The following is an 18,964-nucleotide window of genomic DNA, read 5'->3' on the forward strand; positions in this document are numbered from 1 at the left end:
ACCTTGTGACTGCAGTTCAGGATGTTGAAAAATTATTCATGGCCTCTCACAGGACTACCTCATTTTACACCACCAGGAATGTCTGGGGGACCTCACTTCTCCCAGCCCTCTTAAGGCTCATTTTGGATTATATTTGAGTGATTTAGAATAAAAGCAGTTACTGAGTGCTATAGACACAGCACAGGATGAATGCTTTAGACTTTTATGAGGTGAAGGGGGTTGCACTGACACAGCCCTGTACACAAACTTCAGTATTGCTATGGGATTTCTGCTGAACTGAGATGCAACCACATGCAACTCCAAATCTCTCAATGCATAAAATCCAGGCCAAGCTCCAAGGCCTTTGTTTTCCGAGCCAAGATTAGGTGAAGGAGGAAAGAAAATGTTTGCTGGCAATGATGACAACAAAACAGGATGCAGGGAAGACACAGAAAGGCACCCCACTGTCCAGTCGACAGTCCCTATTCACCAAGAGCAGAAAAAGCACACAGACCCTTAACCAGCCTTTCCTGACTCTCAAGCACCTTGTTTTTTATAGCAGCCTTCTTCTCACCTCCTTGTAGGATTTCTTTGAAGATATGTATTTTTGCCTCTACAAAGTCTATGAGTTACAGCAGCTTTTGTGTCCATTGTTCTAAGCAAAAGTTGGGAATGCAGAAAGATGGGCAGCAGCATGTGAGGTTTGATGTCTGAAAAGTCAGTCAACCTGACATTTTCTCATTGAAGCTGGTCTCTTTCATCATTTAAGATGTTTCAAGAGCAAATCAACATATGTATATGCAGAAACACACACACACAAATTCACACATAAAAACACACACACACTGACACTCATACATACACTTGCACATACAAGCATCCAACACAAACACCTACACAAGCACTCACCTCTACACATACATGCAACATAACAACAAGGACTGACCCACACCTGAGCACATGCACACACACACACACAACATGGATAGGGACAGTAATGTGCAAATAAGTGTCGACACACATGCGTAAGTACACAACTATTAACACACATATATAAAAACACACACATATGCTTACTCACAATCACACATTCACATAGATGACCACCAATTCACCACACACAGAAACACAACACATGCACATACATTCATGAACACACAGAGAGACACAAATACACACACACACACACTCACACACAAACACACACCATGAAGAGAATTGCTGTTACAACACTTTTTCTGCTGCATAAGGAGTTACTAGGACCTGCCTGCTGTATACAAGGCTCTTTGACTTAGCTAGGATTTGGTGTCATCTATTGTGATTATTTCCTCTTCCAGGAACGTTTTTCCATCCCAAAACACACTGATATCATGGGCAAATTACAAGCACTGCACTGGTTCAGCTAAATTGAACCACAGAAGACCAAGTTCCCAAGAAGGAGGTCTCCAAGCTAACCTTCCAAATAGCTCCATGTTGATCCATCATGGTTTCCTTACCTAACCTATCCTGGTTCATGCAAAGAAGATCTTGGTAGCTCTAAAGAAGTCAGTTACCTAGGTCATTACCCAGAATTCTTTTCAAAATATTACACTTCACATAATATGAAAACAGATCTCAGGTCAGGCAGTATGAAGCTTATGAAGTCACATGCAGGGATTTTCTGAAATGCAGCATTCTGATCAACTATGAGGAGGAATCTGTCCTGAGCTACAGGCCCCTGAAGTGATCACTCAAAGCTCTGTGATACTACCTAAGTGGGTTTCCACATAGCAACACTCCTATCATGGTGGCAAGTAGGTGTGAGAAGTGTGAGCCACCTTTCTTCCTCAATTTCTAGCAGAGCAGGACACTTTGTTTTTCAATCATCCAGTTTCTCAAAAGAGGCTAACTCCCCAGATAGACTTGTAAATAATCACAGAAGTGAACAACTGGAAGAGATGTAGGTGAACAGATGGAAGGGTGGGTGGATGGTTACATGGGAGTGTCTGTTTTTGGTTGCTCAGGTGGGCCTCCTGCCCCTGCCCCCTCAACCTACCTTCTCCTTCCTAACACACAGGCTGCACATCTTCTCAAGGGCCTCGTCACAGAGCCTGTTTTTCTCCTGACAGGAATTTTGCAGCACAATATGTTTCCTCTGCAGCTCTCTGTTCTTCTTTCTCAATGTGGTAACTTGCAGTGTCAGCTTAGTCCAGTCAATCATGAGCTGGCAGTGATGAAGGCTGAACCAAAGCCAAAATATGGTGATCCACTGACAGCAAGTATTTGCCTCCCCACATCCAAGTACCATCATCCTTACAATGTCCATGGTCTCCAGAGAGTCCCAGACTGGGGCCTACATTAGCTATTCCAGCATCACCTAGAGGCATGCCCAAAACAGAGACTATACACATTTCAGAAAGACTCAAAATTCTTCTGAAAACCCTTACACCAAATGGAATTCATGCATCTCCAAGAGGAGGAAGTGTCCCCGATCTGTGTTTATCAGTCCATGATATCTGGAAGACATCAGCACATAGAGAGCAAACCATCTTTAAGCTAGAACTGCAGTTCTTTCAAAATTCCAGGGTATTTAGGATCCCATTCAAACCAGCTATTTAAATCCACTGCAAGAGTCCCAAAAGACAACCCTTTTATGATGCAAATATTATTTTTTTTTCTCTCTAGATGTTCTTGAGGATGGCAGGACAGTGTTGGGAGGGGCTCATAGTCTCTTCACACTAAACAAAAGTGAGTCCAAGTGGTACAAGTCCAAGAACCAAAAGGCAGGCTGCTTGCTCTGAGACAGACAGGCTAGAACCAGAGCCCTCACTTTGGATTGAAAACAAAGAAGAACAGATGCAGTACCATTCAAGTGCTGAGGTCCCAGCCAAGTCAGTCAGTCACCTGAAGGATTCAGTCTCCTTAGTCAGCACCTTGTACTTGTCCAAGGCCTCACTTAACTCCTGGGGCAATTTCTGCAGGGCTGACATCATTTTCTGATGTTCCAGATTCAGGATTGCAAATTCAAAATTGAACCTGTTTTAAGATGTGGGGCCCAGAAGTGAATAACCTCATGAACAAAGCCTCAAGTATCACATGAATTTAGGCTGCATCCAGGATTACCTCAACCCAGGAGATGCTACATCCTGATTCCTAACTACTAGGACCTTCAGGTGCTTATTAAAGTTAAGATCCTGGCCTCAGGCCAGCAGAGGCAGGGGTATCAAAGTGAAGGAGCTGGGCTGCATGAATAGTCTTGATAGCACTGAAGGAATATATCAGCTTTCTAAGAAGTGCCCAGGAGTCCATGCCACAGACCTGGGTCTTCCAGAAATTTGTGATGACATTTCTCCTATGTTTATATCAGGGACTCTCAAACCTGAGGTCTTAATGCTACAAAGATGCACGGAGAACATCATCAATATTTCCAGGGAAGAGGTTTTATTAACTCCCAAGGAAACTCCAAAGTGCCACCAAGGTGAGGACAAGGAACAAGTGCTGACTCCCCAAAGGGCAACTCCATGGCATCATCACTGGCATCCCTTGAAAACTATAAGACAGCAAATTCTCAGGTCCTATCACCTACCACCAACTGCCAGGATCTAAAGGTGGTCTAAATGATCTAAATGAGAAGACAACACTCATACATGCATGTGCCTTCAGGAATTTGCTAAATAACGCACACACAGACACACACACACACACACAAACTAACTAGCAATGAGCATGCCAAATTCAGGAAGGTGGTATTGTCTCAAAGTTCAATGAACAAGACCAAGAGAGCCCCTGATGAGCTCCATGCATTTCAGGCACATCATGACATGCACCAAGTGTGCCCAGGCTCCTCCAGCTCTGGCAAAGAGCAACCCATCCCCATGTAAGTGCTGGTCAAGTGCAAAGAATCACCATACATTCACAACATGTAGCATCTCCCCCAAACTAACATCTGTTAAGGCCTATAAAATGCATGATGATAGCTCTCACACTATTGTGCTATTGATACACTAAGATTCATGCCATAGGATCTGCTTTTCATTTGGAGCAAGCAGAATAGCCTATGTCCCCAGGCTTCTGGTACTCCTAACAAGGCTTCAGGTTCTGCCTTTCAAATCCACTAAGGAAAATTAGTTTGGCCATGAGGACACTATGGAGGTGCAGCCTCTTATGATGTTAGGAAAGATAGGGTTGACCCACAGCAATCAAGACAATCAACAGAGAACTGGGCATAATGACTACCTGTTGTTCAAATCCTTGTCAGTATAATGAGCCAGGATTGCACGCAGTTCATCCCTCTCACAGGTCATCCTCTGTAGTTGAATGATCATTTTCTCCAACTTCATCATCTGCTGCTCCAGCTCATTGATTTTGGAACATTGGAATGATTCCTTCCCAGAAGAGCCTGTTGGTAGATAAACACAAGTGAACTTGGCCAGGTGAATTGCACAGAGACAGGAGAGACCATGCATTGTCACAGCATGGAGTCCATAAGCCATGCTCTGCCCATTACCACGCTGGCTAGACATGTGACTCATTAAGTGCTGCAATCTCCAGAGCCATGCAAGACATAGCTAGCCCAAACATGCAGATTTAGAGGGGAATGTAAGCTGATATCTAAGGAAATGAATGCAAGTCCCAGAGTCCCTCACTATTAGCACCACTAAGCCCTGATCACATGTGTCTACGACAAATGCATCTGAATGTGTGAGTCCAAGGCAATTGCCCAGGGGAGTATTCCTCATTGTTATTGGTATCAGATACCTAAGGAACCTACAGACATCTGCTGTGAATGCAGTGCATCAACATGCTTCCCTGAGAGGGACACCTCATTAATATCTCTGCTGGCCTTCTCCCAACCTCAGAATGAAATTAAGGTCTCGCAGAATGGAGCTAGAGTCTTGTCATTTCCTGACACCCTGCCAAAATCACCATCACAAATCCCTGACCTGGGTTGTTCTTCAGGAAACAGAGAATCAAGAAAGACCAAGAGGCAATCAGCTGTTGAGCCCTCCTCCTCGGAGGCCTAGCTCAAACCCCATCTCTTCTGAGAAGCTCAGTAACTCCTGCCCTCAACTCACTGTGCTTTCCACAGAACCACTTTTTTCTTGTTCTTCTGTACGAAGATCGAAGGCCAGATTCCTTCTGTCTCCCTCTGGCCTCTCCACACTCTCCCTTTGCTCTTTCCAATAGCCTGCTCAGCCTAGACAACATTTCTACAGGAGAAACCTATAGGCACTGACCAAATGGCACCAACAATATTCACTGTTGATGACATCAGAGAGAATACAGAGAGCTTGCTAGGATACAAAAGAATGTCCAGAAAAAGGACTTTTAATGTCCCCTGGAGCATCCCATATCAATATCCTAAAAGCTCTTCCCCAAACCACTCAAAGCCAAACTGCCCTTTCCACTAGCCTTCTCTGAGAGACAATGGAAGGCCTTCAGCACCTCCTCCATCCTATCCACTGAGCTCTCTGTTTCAATATAATCCTATCACTCCTTCATCTAGGGTAGATAAAGGCTCATTTTCCAAACACAGCTAAGCAGTGGCTCTTACCCTCCTTAAAATCTCTAAGCAATAAAATAATTAATAAAGTTTTCCAGGAAATTAGGTCAGGTTTATGGGAAAGCAACATCAGTCCCCCTGTCATCAATAAGTATGTCAGGGATGATTCATACAGCTGTTGCAATGTTCTGGGGTTTGTGGGAGATGTTGGAGGTCCTGTCAAAACAAAGATAGGTAATGATGAAAACTCCTCTCAAAGATTCAGCAGAAGACATTCCAGGATTGATGTTCACAAAGGTGTGGTCAACTATTGACAGGGAAGGATGAAGAGGATTTGGGATCCCAGGGGATTCCCACACCTCAGACACTAGGAGCAAACACTCACAGGAAGATTCATGGCCCAAACTGCACAAGAGCTTTTGGGAAAGTTGACTGACTGGTGGGAGGACAGATGCTGCTATGTAATAGTATGCTCAGTGGCAAAATTAAATACATCTGTCAGTCTGCAGAGACTGATGCAACCAACCAAGGACCATGACACATGAAGAAAACATTGACCCCCTGCTCATTTATAGCCCATAGGCAGCTCAGTTGGTCCCAAGGTAAAGGTAGCAGAAGATGCCTCTGACATGAACTCAGTTACCTGCTCCTCAATCACTTCCCCTCAGGTAATGTGACCTTGTCAGGCGACAGATGAAGAGGATAAAGGCAGTCTGATGAGACTTGATGAGCTAGGGGCAGATGTCAAGGGAGTAGAACTCTCCATATCGGTGGAATAGGGAAAGGGAATAAGGGGAAGAAGAAGGGAGGGTGGGACCAAGGAGAGCTGAAGGAGGGAGCTACAATCAGGATATAAAATGAATATTTTTTTTACTGTTTATTTATCTGCATATTTTATTTTTTAGATATTCCCTTAGGTTTTTTTAATCTTTTATGAGAACATTGGCTAACACTTTTGTATCTTAGATAACATTGCCGAATTTTTTTTTTGTTAGAATTTTATAAAAATTATCAGCAACATGAATTTCTATTACAACATTTTTTATTTATTTTATTTATTTAACTTTTATTAGTTACATTTTATTCAGTTTGTATCCTCACATAAGCCCCTCCCTCCTCCCCCCTTAATCCCACTCTCCCTCCACCTTCTTCATGCATGCACCTCCCCAAGTCCACTGATAGGGTAGGTCCTCCTCTCCTTCCTTCTGCTCTCAGTCTATCATATCTCATTAGTAGTGGCTGCATTGTCATCTCCTGTGGCCTTGTATGGTTGCTTCCCCCTCAGGGGGAAGTGATCAAAGAGCAGGCCAAACAGTTTATGTCAGAGGCAGTCCCTCTTCCCATTACTATGAAACCCACTTGGACACTGAACTGCCATGGGCTACATCTGTGCAGGGGTTCTAGGTTTTCTCCAGGCATGGTCCTTGGTTGGAGTATGAGTCTCTGGAAAGACCCCTGTGTTCAAATTTTCTGGTTCTGTTGCTCTTCTTGTGGAGTTCCTTTCCTCTCCATATCTACCTATTTCCCACTCCTTTCATAAGATTTCATGCTCTATCAGTCATGTGGAAATTATGTGGTGAGTCTCTGCTATGATTCTTCTCCCAGAGCTACACTAAATCCAAATTTCTTAATGTGGAGCCTGTACTAACAATGCACATGCATTAATTTTTGTCTTCTTGTAAACTTTAATGCTTTCCTTCCAAGAAGTTTTAAAAAAATCTTTACAAAATGATTTTAAATCCGTTATGATTTTTAGTACTATTGAATACTGTATTTTATTTTAATATTCAGTTGATTACTGCTGCAGAATGAATAATTACTACAGTAAAGGTATGTTTTCAAGAAACTGTAGCAAAATAAATCTAACATGAACTGCATCCCTTTATCATATTTTGTTTGGTCCTCTTCCGTGGGATTCAGTATTTGAATATTGTCGTGTAACTCTCATTACAGACATCTTTAGAACTCCCGTCACATTGGAAACTTGTAATTACATACCCAAGAAGTAGTCCTTCCCACCCACTCTGGCCTGCCTCTGGAAACCCACCCCACTTTTTATTTCAGTTTGATATCTCTAAAAGTTCCTTATGAACAGAAACATTCATGCATTTGTGTTAGGACAGCGTGTTTATTTCACTTGGCATAAAGTGTTCATGCTTTTTAATATTGAAACCTGTCAGAGTTTCCACTGCCCTTAAAGATGATTAATATTTCACAGTTTTTACTTGCATTTATATATTCATCATTCATAGATATTTTGGCTGCTTCTATTGTTTGATATTTATAATTAGAGTTGCTATTTCCCTAGTCAAACTTTATTTATGTTCCTAGTTTTGATTCTTTGGGTGTATACCCACAGAACATAATAAATTATTTAGGAACCATATTTTAAGATTTCCACATTTACTTTACACTTTACATTTGCAATAGCGTAAACAATGGTTTATCATTTTCCATTTATTTTGGTCAGCATGTGTTTGGTTTGGTCAGCATGTGTTCGGTTAACTTTTTTTCCATTTTCCTCCATCTTTTTTTCTCATCTAATTCTATTTTTGTTCCTACTTTTTATGCTTTTGTTGTTGTTGTTGTTGTTGTTAATATTTTACTTTGGTCCCACCAACTTGAGTTGTGGTCCAGGCAGTCTTTGAACTAAAACTCTGACTTCCTAGTGCTCACTGATGGTCAAGCAACAGCATAGCTGTCTTTTCTTCTTCCCTAAATATTATACCCTTTTTTCTTATCATTTCAATATCTTCAAGTTTTTATATTTAATATCATTATTTAGTTGTCATTATTATAGAAAAATTAGATTTTCCGTTTTTAACATCATTTATATACCCACTTTGTGTGTGTATGAAAGGGTGCACACATACCAAAATATGTGTGTGGAGATGGGAGGACAATTGATGGGAGTCAGTTCTCCCATTCTATCCTGTGTGTCTTTGAGCCTGAATTTAGGTTTCCAGGCATGATGGCAAGTGCCATTATCCACTGAAGCATGTAATAGAACAGTAGGTCTTATACATCAAAAGCTACATTCTACTCTTAATAAAATATAGCTGTCTCTGTTCCTTTTCTGTCAATCACTTTTCTCATTTGCTACTAACATGCTTTACCCCCTGATTTATTCTCTTTGAATGTGTGACTATTGGTAGGTTGCCCATCCTCTAGTGGATAGGCCAGGCATATATGGCAGCACCAAGTAGCCTTAGTGGGTTATTAAAATAAAAGAAGAGGTCATGAAATGAGCAAGTGGATTGTGTAGATGGGTACTGAGGTAGTTAGATGTGGGAAATGAGAAGTAAATGGGATTTTTGTGCCCAGATCACGAGATCCCAATAGACCACCAGGAGTCAAGTCCACTGCAAAACACAGGAGGGCTTATTTGATACAAGCTAGAGCCCACATCACAAGCTCCCTCTAGAAACAAGAGAAAAATGAGGCCCCATGGTGTGCAGAAACAGGGTTTTTAAAGGGCAAAACCACAAGTAGAGGTTCCAAGCTTTGGGTACAGAGAGTCTACTTTAGGCACCAAGACCATAAAACGGTTCTGGGCAGCCTTGTGGAGAGGATTTTATCATGAATAATGCCTGGAATGTGCTGATTAAAGCTGTTGCTAGGGAAGAGTAATTAACACACTCTCTGGACATAAGCTAGACACTGTCTGAGTGAGATGTCAGGAAACGTCATCTCTTAAGTGCAGGAAGGAATGTGGTCAAGCCTGATTACTCCATGCATAGGGCCAGATATATCTTAATCAACCTGGTCTTTCTTCTAAACATGTTAAAAAAATTATTTTTCCATTAATTACACTTTATTCACTTTCTATTTCAACTGTAGCCCCCTTCCTCCTACCCTCCCAATTCCACTTTCCCTCCCTCTTCTTCACCCATGTCCCCTCACAGTCCACTGATAGGAGAGGTCCTCCTCTCCTTCCATCTGATCCTAGTCTATCAGGTATCATCAGGACTGGCTGCATTGTCTTCCTCTGTAGCCTGCACCCCCATCAGGGGCAGGTAATCAAAGAGCAGCTCACTGAGTTCATATCAGAGACAGTCTCTGTTCCCATTTCTATGGAGCTGCCATGGGCTACATCTGTGCAGAGGTTCTAGGTTATCTTCATGAATGGTCCTTGGTTGGAGTATCAGTCTCAAAAAATATACCTGAACCCAGATTTTTTTGGTTCTGTTGTCTCCTTGTGGAATTCTTGTCCCATTCAGGTCTTTCATCTCCCTTTTCTATCATAAGATTCCCTGCACTCTGCCCATGGTTTGGCTATGAGTCTCAGCCTCTGCTTTGTTACCCTTCAGAGTAGAGCCTTTCAGAGGCCCTCTGTGGTAGGCTCCTGTACTCTTCCCTGAATTCTTCCCTTTCTGATGTCCATCCTGTTTGCCTATCTGAATGAGGAATGATCATTATACCCAGGGTCATCCTTTTTGCTTAGCTTTGATAGGTGTACAGATTTTAGTATGTTTATCTTGTATTATATGTTTAATATTCACTTATAAGTGAGGATATACCGGGTGTGCCTTTCTTTTTCTGGGATACCTCACTCAGGATGGTTTTTTATAGATCCCACCATTTGCCTGCAAATTTCATGATTTCCTTGTTTTTAATTGCTGAGTAGTGTTCCATTATATAAATGTACCACAATTTCTGTATACATTCCTCAAATGAGGGACATCTGGGTTTTTTTCCAGATTCTAGCTATTACAAATAAAGCTGCTATGAACATGATTGAGCAAATGCGCTTGTTGTATACTTGAGTATCTTTTGTATATATGACTAGGACTGGTATAGTTGGACCTTGAAGAAGCACTATTCCTAGTCACTATTCCTAGGTGCTTTGAGAAAGCACCAGATTATTTTCCAAAGTGGTTGTACAAGTTTACATTCCCACCAGCAATGGAGGAGGGTTCCTCTTTCTCCACATCCTCTCCAGCATGTGTTGTCAGTTGAGTTTTTGATCTTAGCCATTCTCATTGGTTTAAGGTGAAATCTCAGGTTTGTTTTGATTTGCCTTTCGCTGATGACTAAGGTAATTGAGCATTTTTTAAATTATTTTTTATTTTTTATATTAAGTACAGTTTACCCACCCTGTATCCCAGTTGTACCCCCTCCATCATTCCCTTCCAATCTGACCCTCCCTCTTCCATGCCCTCCCTGTCTCTCTCCAAGTTCACTGATGGGGGAGGACCTCCTGCCCTTCCATCCTACCCCAGTCCATCAGGTCTCATCAGGACTGGCTTCAAAGATCTTTTCCATGGCCTAGCAAGGCTGCTCCTCCCGTGGTGGGGGTAATGAGGTAACAGAGCCAGCAACTGAGTTCATGCCAGAGACAATCACTATTCCCCCAACCAGGTAACCCAGCTGGATACTGAGCTGCCATGGGCTATGTCTGAACAGGGGCCCTAGTCTATATTCATACATGGCCCTTGGTTGGAGAATCAGTCTCAGAAAAGACTCCTGTGCCCAAATGTATTAGGTCCTTTTGGAGCTCCTGTCCTCTCCAGGTCTCACTGACTCCCCCCTCCCTCATTGATTCCTTGCACTCTGCCCAAGGTTTGGTCATGAGTCTCAGCATCTGCTTTGATATACTGCTAGGCAGAGTTCTTCAGAGGCCCTCTATGGTAGCCTCCAGTCCTGTTTCCCATTCTATTCTACCTTCAATGTCCATCCCATTTGTCTTTCTAAGTGAGGATTGATTATCTTACCCTGGGTCCTCCTTCTTGTTTAGCTTCTTTAGGTGTACAAATTTTAGTATGTTTTTCCACTTTTATGTGAGTATGTACCCTGTGTGTCTTTCTGCTTCTGGGATACCTCATTAAAGATGAGGGATACCTCATCTTTTCTAGGTCCCACCATTTGCCTGCAAATTTCATGATTTCCTTGTTTTTAGTTGCTGAGTAGTATTCCATTGTGCAAATGTACCACAATTTCTTTATCGATTTCTCCATTGAGGGACATCTAGGTTATTCCCAGGTTCTGGCTATTACCAATAAAGCTGCTATGAACATGGTTGAACAAATGTCTTTGTTGTATATATTTTGGATATATGCCTAGGAGTGGTATAGCTGTATATTGAGGTAGCACTATTCCTAATTGTATGAGAAAGCACCAGATTGATTTCCAAAGTGGTTTTACAGGTTTACATTCCCACCATCAATGAAATAGTGTTCTCTTTCTCCACATCCTCTCCAGCATGTGTTGTCACTTGAGTTTTGATCTGAGCCAATCTGATGGGTATAAGGTGAAATCTCAGGGTAGTTTTGATTTGCATTTCCCTGATGGCTAAGAACATTGAGCATTTCTTTATGTGTTTCCCTGCCATTTGATGTTCTTGTTAGAAAATGGGCAGCTGTGAAGGTTACATGGTGGGTTCACAAATCACACCACGAGATGGTTCCATGTGGGAAGTTATATTAGAGGAAGGGAAAAGGGGTCATAGAGAGACTAGGCAAAAGAGAAAGAGAGAGGGGAGGGGATCCGCGAGTTTTCTTATAAGGTGACCCAGAGCATGTGCAGGTGGTTCCAGGTGATCAGCGGGTGGTCTTCTTGGTGGCATCAGGAATGCCTGATGACCGGTTTGTCAGGTCACTTGGAGCTGGCCATAGAGATGCCTGCTTACTGATCCCAACAGTTCCTCTATTGGGAATTCCCTATTTAGTTAGCTCTGTACCCCATTTATTAATTGGATTTTTTGCTTTGTTGCTTTTTAACTTCTTTAGTTTTTTATATATTCTGGATATTATCCCTCAGTCCGATATAGGGTTGGTGAAGATCCTTTCCCAGGCCATTGGCTGTCATTTTATTCTGATAAAAATTTCCTTTGCTTTACAGAACCTTTTTAGTTTCATGAGGTCCCATCTATTGATTGTTGATCTTAGAACCTGTGATGTTGATGTTCTGTTCAGGAAGATTTCACCTGTGCCAATGAGTTTTAGGCTCTTCCCCACTTTTTCTTCTAACCGATTTAATGTATCTCGTTTTATGTTGAGGTCTTTGATCCACTTGGACTTTACTTTTGTGCATAGTGATAAATCTGGATTTATTTGTATTTTTCTGCATGTAGAAATACAGGTAGACCAGCACAATTTGTTGAAGATGCTGTCTTTTTTCCAATGAATGGTTTTGACTTCTTTTCAAAAATCAAGTATCCGTAGGTGTGTGCATTTATTTCTGGGTCTTCAATTTGATCCCATTGATCCACCGTTCTGGCTCTATGGCTGTACCATGCAGTTTTTATTACTATTGCTCTGTAATATAGCTTGAGACCAGGGATCGAGATACCTCAAGATGATCTGTTGTAATGATAGTAATACTTAAATCCTACTATTGTTACATTCCCTGCTCAGTTCTTTTGCTTCAGTATTCATTGCCATCTGTTTGTCCACATAAATTTCAGAATTAGCTTGATAACATTTACATAACATTCCCCTGAGATTTTGATTAAAATGTTTTCATAATTTTTGGTCAGTGATGGAAGAACAGACATCTTAGTAAATATCACATGTTCACATTTCTAAACAAAGACTATGTTATGATTTCTTTTGTTTTGTTTTGTTTTGTTTTCAAGCTGGCCTTTTAGTTTCTGTAGCTCCTTGACAACAAAATAAAAAAAAATCTCTTAAATGAAATCTCTTTTAGTAATATATTTACATCAGTGCATGATATGGGCAGATTCTATCATAGGCAATGAAAGGAAAACAGATGTCTTAGTTTCTATGGGGAAAGACTTGCCATCCCCAACTACAAGAAAATCAGAGAACACTTTGTGCGAGTTTGTTCTCTCCAACAAACATGTTTGTCCCACAGAAAGACCTCAGATATGTGGACGTAGCAATAATTACCTTTATGTGCTGAGCCATCTCATCAACTGATTACTTAAGCCATGGAACTGAATAAGCTCTGTATCTGTATGGATGTTCTGTGTGCATGTCTTCCTTCATTTACAAAGAGTGGATTCTTTTAAGAGTGCTATCCTTGGTATGATAGCACAAGTTTAATGATACATAGTATTACATACTCTACACATTAACTCTCTCACACATGGTCAGTCTCAGAAGTCAGATACATTCCAGGGAAGCTTCACCAGATAAAAATCACTCATCTGTAATAAAAAACAAAAACAAAAAGAAAAAAAAAAAAACACTTCCCAGCATACTCTGATATCTTCTGTGGTGAGAGAGCAGCATGAACCATTCCCCTGCCTTCATAGCCTTGCACAGACATGCTTTCCATCAGACATCTGTGACCTCTGCTGTAGGCTCCTTCCATGCTGGCTCATATGATGCTTCTTCCCAAAAACTGTTTAGGTGGATCCTCAAGAGGAAGTTTTTAACACACGTCCACCCCCAGAGGGTCCTAACAATTATGCCTTTTATCAGTTGAGCCTAATCTACATTTTAATGCAGATAAAATGTAAGAAATCTGCTCCAACCCTGAAAATAGGAGATGCTGAGGCATGATACTGAACCCAAGATTGCCCTGCATGGATGCCTGGCAGCCTAAGACAATCAGCATATTTACCTCATGTATGTGTCTCTACAAGTCTCCAGAAACTTCTCTCTTTGGTTGCCTGTGATCCAGCCAATCTAATAAAGTACGTGAGGTGAAGTAGAAAAGTCAAGTGCAGAGGCTGGCGAGATGGCTCATACATTTTGAGCCTTTGTTTCTCAGAGGACCCAAAGTAGGCTAACAATCCTCTGTAACTTTGGTTCCAGTAGAATCCAGTGCCCTCTTATGGCCTCTGGGAGAATTGTATGCATGTAGTGTATAGTGCTTCATCAGGCAAAATACCCATACATATACAATAAAGAAATAAATAAATACAATCAAAATAAAACAAAAAGGAGGCAAGTACCTAGTCAAGGCCAACAGCACAAAACTTGACCATGGTAACAAAAAAAAAAAAATTAAAAAACAAAGAAACCAAACTCATCCCAACAAGTCTTTGAATTCTTTGTCTCTGCTGTATAGTTTTCACTGATGCTATATTTCAAGGAAAACAGAGTCAGATAGTTCTGGGTTTTCTGATTTCTTTCATAGTCCCTTAGTAAATATTTAAATTTCCTAAAAGGCATTATAGCAAAGCTGTTGTGTTTCTCATTAATTTGGTTCATGTGATCATCCACAGAATACCATATTTTAGGAGTACCTAAATATATGACCACAGGGATAGAGTATGGACACTATTTCCACAATGAAGTAGTTATCCATAGTGTTGGACACACTATCCACTTAGATTGAACATTCTCTCTGTGTAGCCTTCACTGGATGGAACTTACTATGTAGCCCAAGGCCCCTGTACCTAGAAGAGATTCATTTCTGCCAATGAGATCTGGGGTTACATGACTCTGATACCACCTCTGATTGAAGAAGAGTCTGAACAATTAACAGTTGAAGATTAATTATTTCTATTCCTAAAAACACAATCATTTTATACAATAAGGGATTAAGAGGGACAGACATTATATACAGGGTATAACCTTAGCAAACTAGCAAGTCAATAACAACATCAAATGAAATAACAAATAAATAACAAACTTCAAACCAAAGAAAATTTAAAAAAAAAATACCAAACAAAATTCAACCCAAAACCAAACAACAAATTAAGCTAAGCAGCATTCTCTTGCTAGAGATTTAGCAGCACAGACATATAGCCTTTGGCTGGCCTTGGAAACATGGTAGAAAGGTCGTCACTGTTTACAATAACCCTTTCAAGATGAGTGTTGCCATACTTCTTTGAGGGGTTTATAAGTCATGTACTCTCAAGGCAAGGGATGTGACAAGTTACAGGCTTTGGCTCAAAGCCTTTCAAATACTCCTGCCTGATTTCCATTAAAATATTTAGATCAAGCACTAACTTACATGCTCAGGCTTCTCCTGGATGACCAGCATCACTTAATGTGCCTGAGAACTTCTCTGAAACCCTCCCAGGTTCATATTCCACAAGAGGGGTGTCCCAATAGCTGTGTGCAAACCCATTTGGGTGTCCTTTATACTCAGCTGTATATGATCAGAATCTATACGGATGGAAGTCAACATTTTTTGTGCTGGATAAAGGTCACCACACTGCCTCCAGATAATTTTGGAATGGCTTCTTGTTTATGCATGCTTCTTAGCTGATTTCACATTATCCAGCAACAGATGACATAGCTCTTGAATATTACTTTATCTGAAGTTTCCCAGCCAAATGAGGATTAGTCCCTATTGGCCATGGTCTTGCCATTGTGTGCTAGTTTCTAGAGCAACTTTTGTGGTTCTACAGGGTGCTTCTTGATGTATTATCACCCACTCTTGGCATAATAAACACAGCCTTTATTCTCTGAGAAAGAATAAAGTCTACAGTGTACTGATTCTGTAATATGACCCTTTCAGCCAACATATGACTGTGAGTGCTAATTTGAGATCCAAAAATTCCAGAAGGAGAATCTGCCTGCCCAGAAGATGTCAAAGATCATTCAGACATCCTCTCTAAATACATTTTCTGGACTAGTCACTTCAGAGTCCAGGCTGTGGAACTGAAGAATACCCAGGAGTTTTCCTTATTGAAGAACAAATGATTACAACAAGGAGTAAGGGATATGAGGAGTGAGGGACACAAGGAGTGAGGGACACAAGGAGTGAGGGATACAAGGAGTGAGGGACACAAGGAGTGAGGGACAGTTGTTATCTCTGTAGAGCACTGAGTTCAGCATCACATCTGTGTGACATGGAGTAGCTTCAACACTGTACTGGAGAGAGAATATGATGCTTTTGCTTGGTCTCTCTGGATTTACTACCATATATTGAGAGCTGATAATCTAGTCAACTTGCCAAAGCTCTTGATGGAATAAAACTTGCTCTGCAACTTATTCTCAGTGTTGCTGTCTCCCTCACTGTAACCATTTGCCAGTGAGTTTCAGGATTCTATGTAAGCCTTTTCTCAGATTTTTTTTTTTTTATCTCAAGCTTATTTTTGATTGGTTTCTTTCCTCCTGGAATAGGGAGCAAACAGACATGTGGATCAGATTGGGGCTGTATCACCTGGAGGTAAGTTGATATTTGCTTCACAAGTGAGTTCACATTTTAAAAGGGGTGTCTTTTTTTGAGGAGGCCCTGATCCTAGAGTTGAAAATGAATGTTGTGTTCAAGTTGTCTGTTTTTTTTTTTTTTTTTTTTTTTTTTTTTTTTTTGGCCTCCGCAATTCTCTCAAGGGAGCTGTCAGAGAAAAGGCAATCAATCAGTCAGACCCAGAAGCACCCTGCTAGGCCTCAGGCAAGACAAAACTGAGACCTATTTATAAATAGGAAACTAAAGTCAAGAAAGAAAAGCCCCACCAAAATTGTCATGTGCTGAGGATTGGATGGGGTGGTCACTGCCTGGAAAACTCAGTTTTTCTGTTGCAGAAGCTCTGTCTGCAGGGAGCTCTCTTCCTGCGCTGTGGCTCCTTCCAGGTCAGACTGGAGTATTTCAGACCTACAGGAGGAAGGAACAGAGGCCCAGTGAAGGTAAAGACAGCTGTTGACTTTGCACTAGCTCTATTCAGCTGGACATTCCAGCAGGGCCTTTCAGCTGAGGTCATTCATCAGAGAGTATGTGGCACTGGATTTTTTTTTCAGATTTTAAAAACTGTAGGAAAATGAACTGAAAACTACACACTGTGCTGGAATAGAAAAATAAAAATAAAAAACAGCACATTTCTTCCATAGTTCAGATGCAATACTGTGAAAAAATTATTAGTGTAGCAATGTCTGAGTCACAATTCAGAAAAGATGTGAGCAACCTAGTAACCTATGAGGAGGCCCTCTTTAGAGCCTACTCACTGCAATGAAGGCCTTGATTATTCCTACAATGCAGAAACCTCTCCTGGTTCATTGTGTCAACCCCTTACTCTGTTTATAACCAAAGAAATCATCTCACAGGAAGGCCCTGACACTGGAGGGATCCTGAAAGCAGCAGGAATGTGCTGCATGCAAATCTGTCCAAGGGTAGAAACTGACCTCTAAAGGTGATGTTCCTGAAGGAAAATAATATGTCAGGGGACTCACTGTCTTCCAAAAGTGATGCTCCCCTTGCTAGGTTTGGGACAAGGAAGATTTGTGGGGAGACCAAGGGACAAGGTACTTAGAACAGATTAGAAAAACCAGAAGAGAGGAAGAGGTGCACCATCCCCAGAAACAGTAAAGAACACAAGTTGTTTCCTGGACAGAAGTTCTTGGTGAATGAATGAGCAAAATGCTTTGAGGTGTTCTTTCCATGACTGTGGCTGAGATCCATGCAGATGGTCAGAGACCCAAAAGGAAAATACAGGCAGCCACCCACTTCTCCATGCCTGGGTTCCTACCTCATCACAATGACATTAGTGCAATGCTGCATCTTTTCTGCCAAGTCCCTTTCCTGGGTTTCCAGGCTTTTCTTCTTCAGTGGGTGCTGAAGTCTTTTCTCCAATATTTCCAGATCCTGTTTTATAGAAGATTGTGTTCAGAGGAGTTGTGGACATGATTGTGCACAAGCAAACATACACACATGCATACACACACACACACACACACACACACTCCTGAACACACAGAAGTACATGTGTGCACACATACAACTATACTGCATTGCCATAACATGTTTACTTTCCCAGTTGAAGCTAATATAAGAAATCTCCCATGATATAGAACAATGTTACCTTTCTTTATAAGGGATAAGAAAAGAGTGGACAAAGGGTATAGACAGTTCAGTGGATGAAGTACTATTCCTGTAAACCTACTGGGCAGACATCTGGACCCACTAGGGTCTTGACCTCTTAGCTAAGCCTACATAGCAAGTTCCTAGGCTGTGCAATGTGGGCTTGTTCCCAAGCTCAGGACCACTGGATGGTGGTGGAGCAGCTCCTTGTCCTGTCCCACTCTTTCTCAGTTGTTCCAAGGTGAGTGTCTTCCTAAAAATGGAGCTCTCTTATCCACAGGCTGCATCATTTCACACACAAAGCGTGAGCCTGGGGGAAAAAAAAAATCTCTACAACTAGGAGGAAAAAAAATTGTTCCTCTTTTGAGTGTGATTTGATGAGGGATCTTTTTGAGTAACAGAAGGCTGACTAACTCAAGGCTAAATGATAGCATGTATTATTTCATGATGAACAATTTTCCCGTGAAGGGTGGACCACATTGTACTTTTATACTTATCAGCTAATGGACATCTGGATAGTTCCAACCTGTGGCTGCTCTGAAGAAGACTGCTACAACCCTGATGCCCTCTAGTTTCTTTGTGCACACCTACTTCTTGTTCTGGAATTGCTGTGTAGTCCTGTAACTGCAGTTCAGGATGTTGTAAAATTATGCATGGCTTCTCACAGGAATACCCCATTTAAACCACCAGCAATGTCTGAGGGTCGTCACTTCTCCCAGCCCTCTTAAGGCTCTTTTTCAATTATATTTGAATGATTTAGAATAAAAGCAGTTTACTGAGTGCTATAGACTCATAACAGGTTGAATATTTTAGGCTTTTATGAGGTTAAGGGGGCTGCACTGA

The sequence above is a fragment of the Meriones unguiculatus genome, chromosome 9, assembly GCF_030254825.1.
Source record: "Meriones unguiculatus strain TT.TT164.6M chromosome 9, Bangor_MerUng_6.1, whole genome shotgun sequence".
NCBI classification, from domain to species: Eukaryota; Metazoa; Chordata; class Mammalia; order Rodentia; family Muridae; genus Meriones; species Meriones unguiculatus.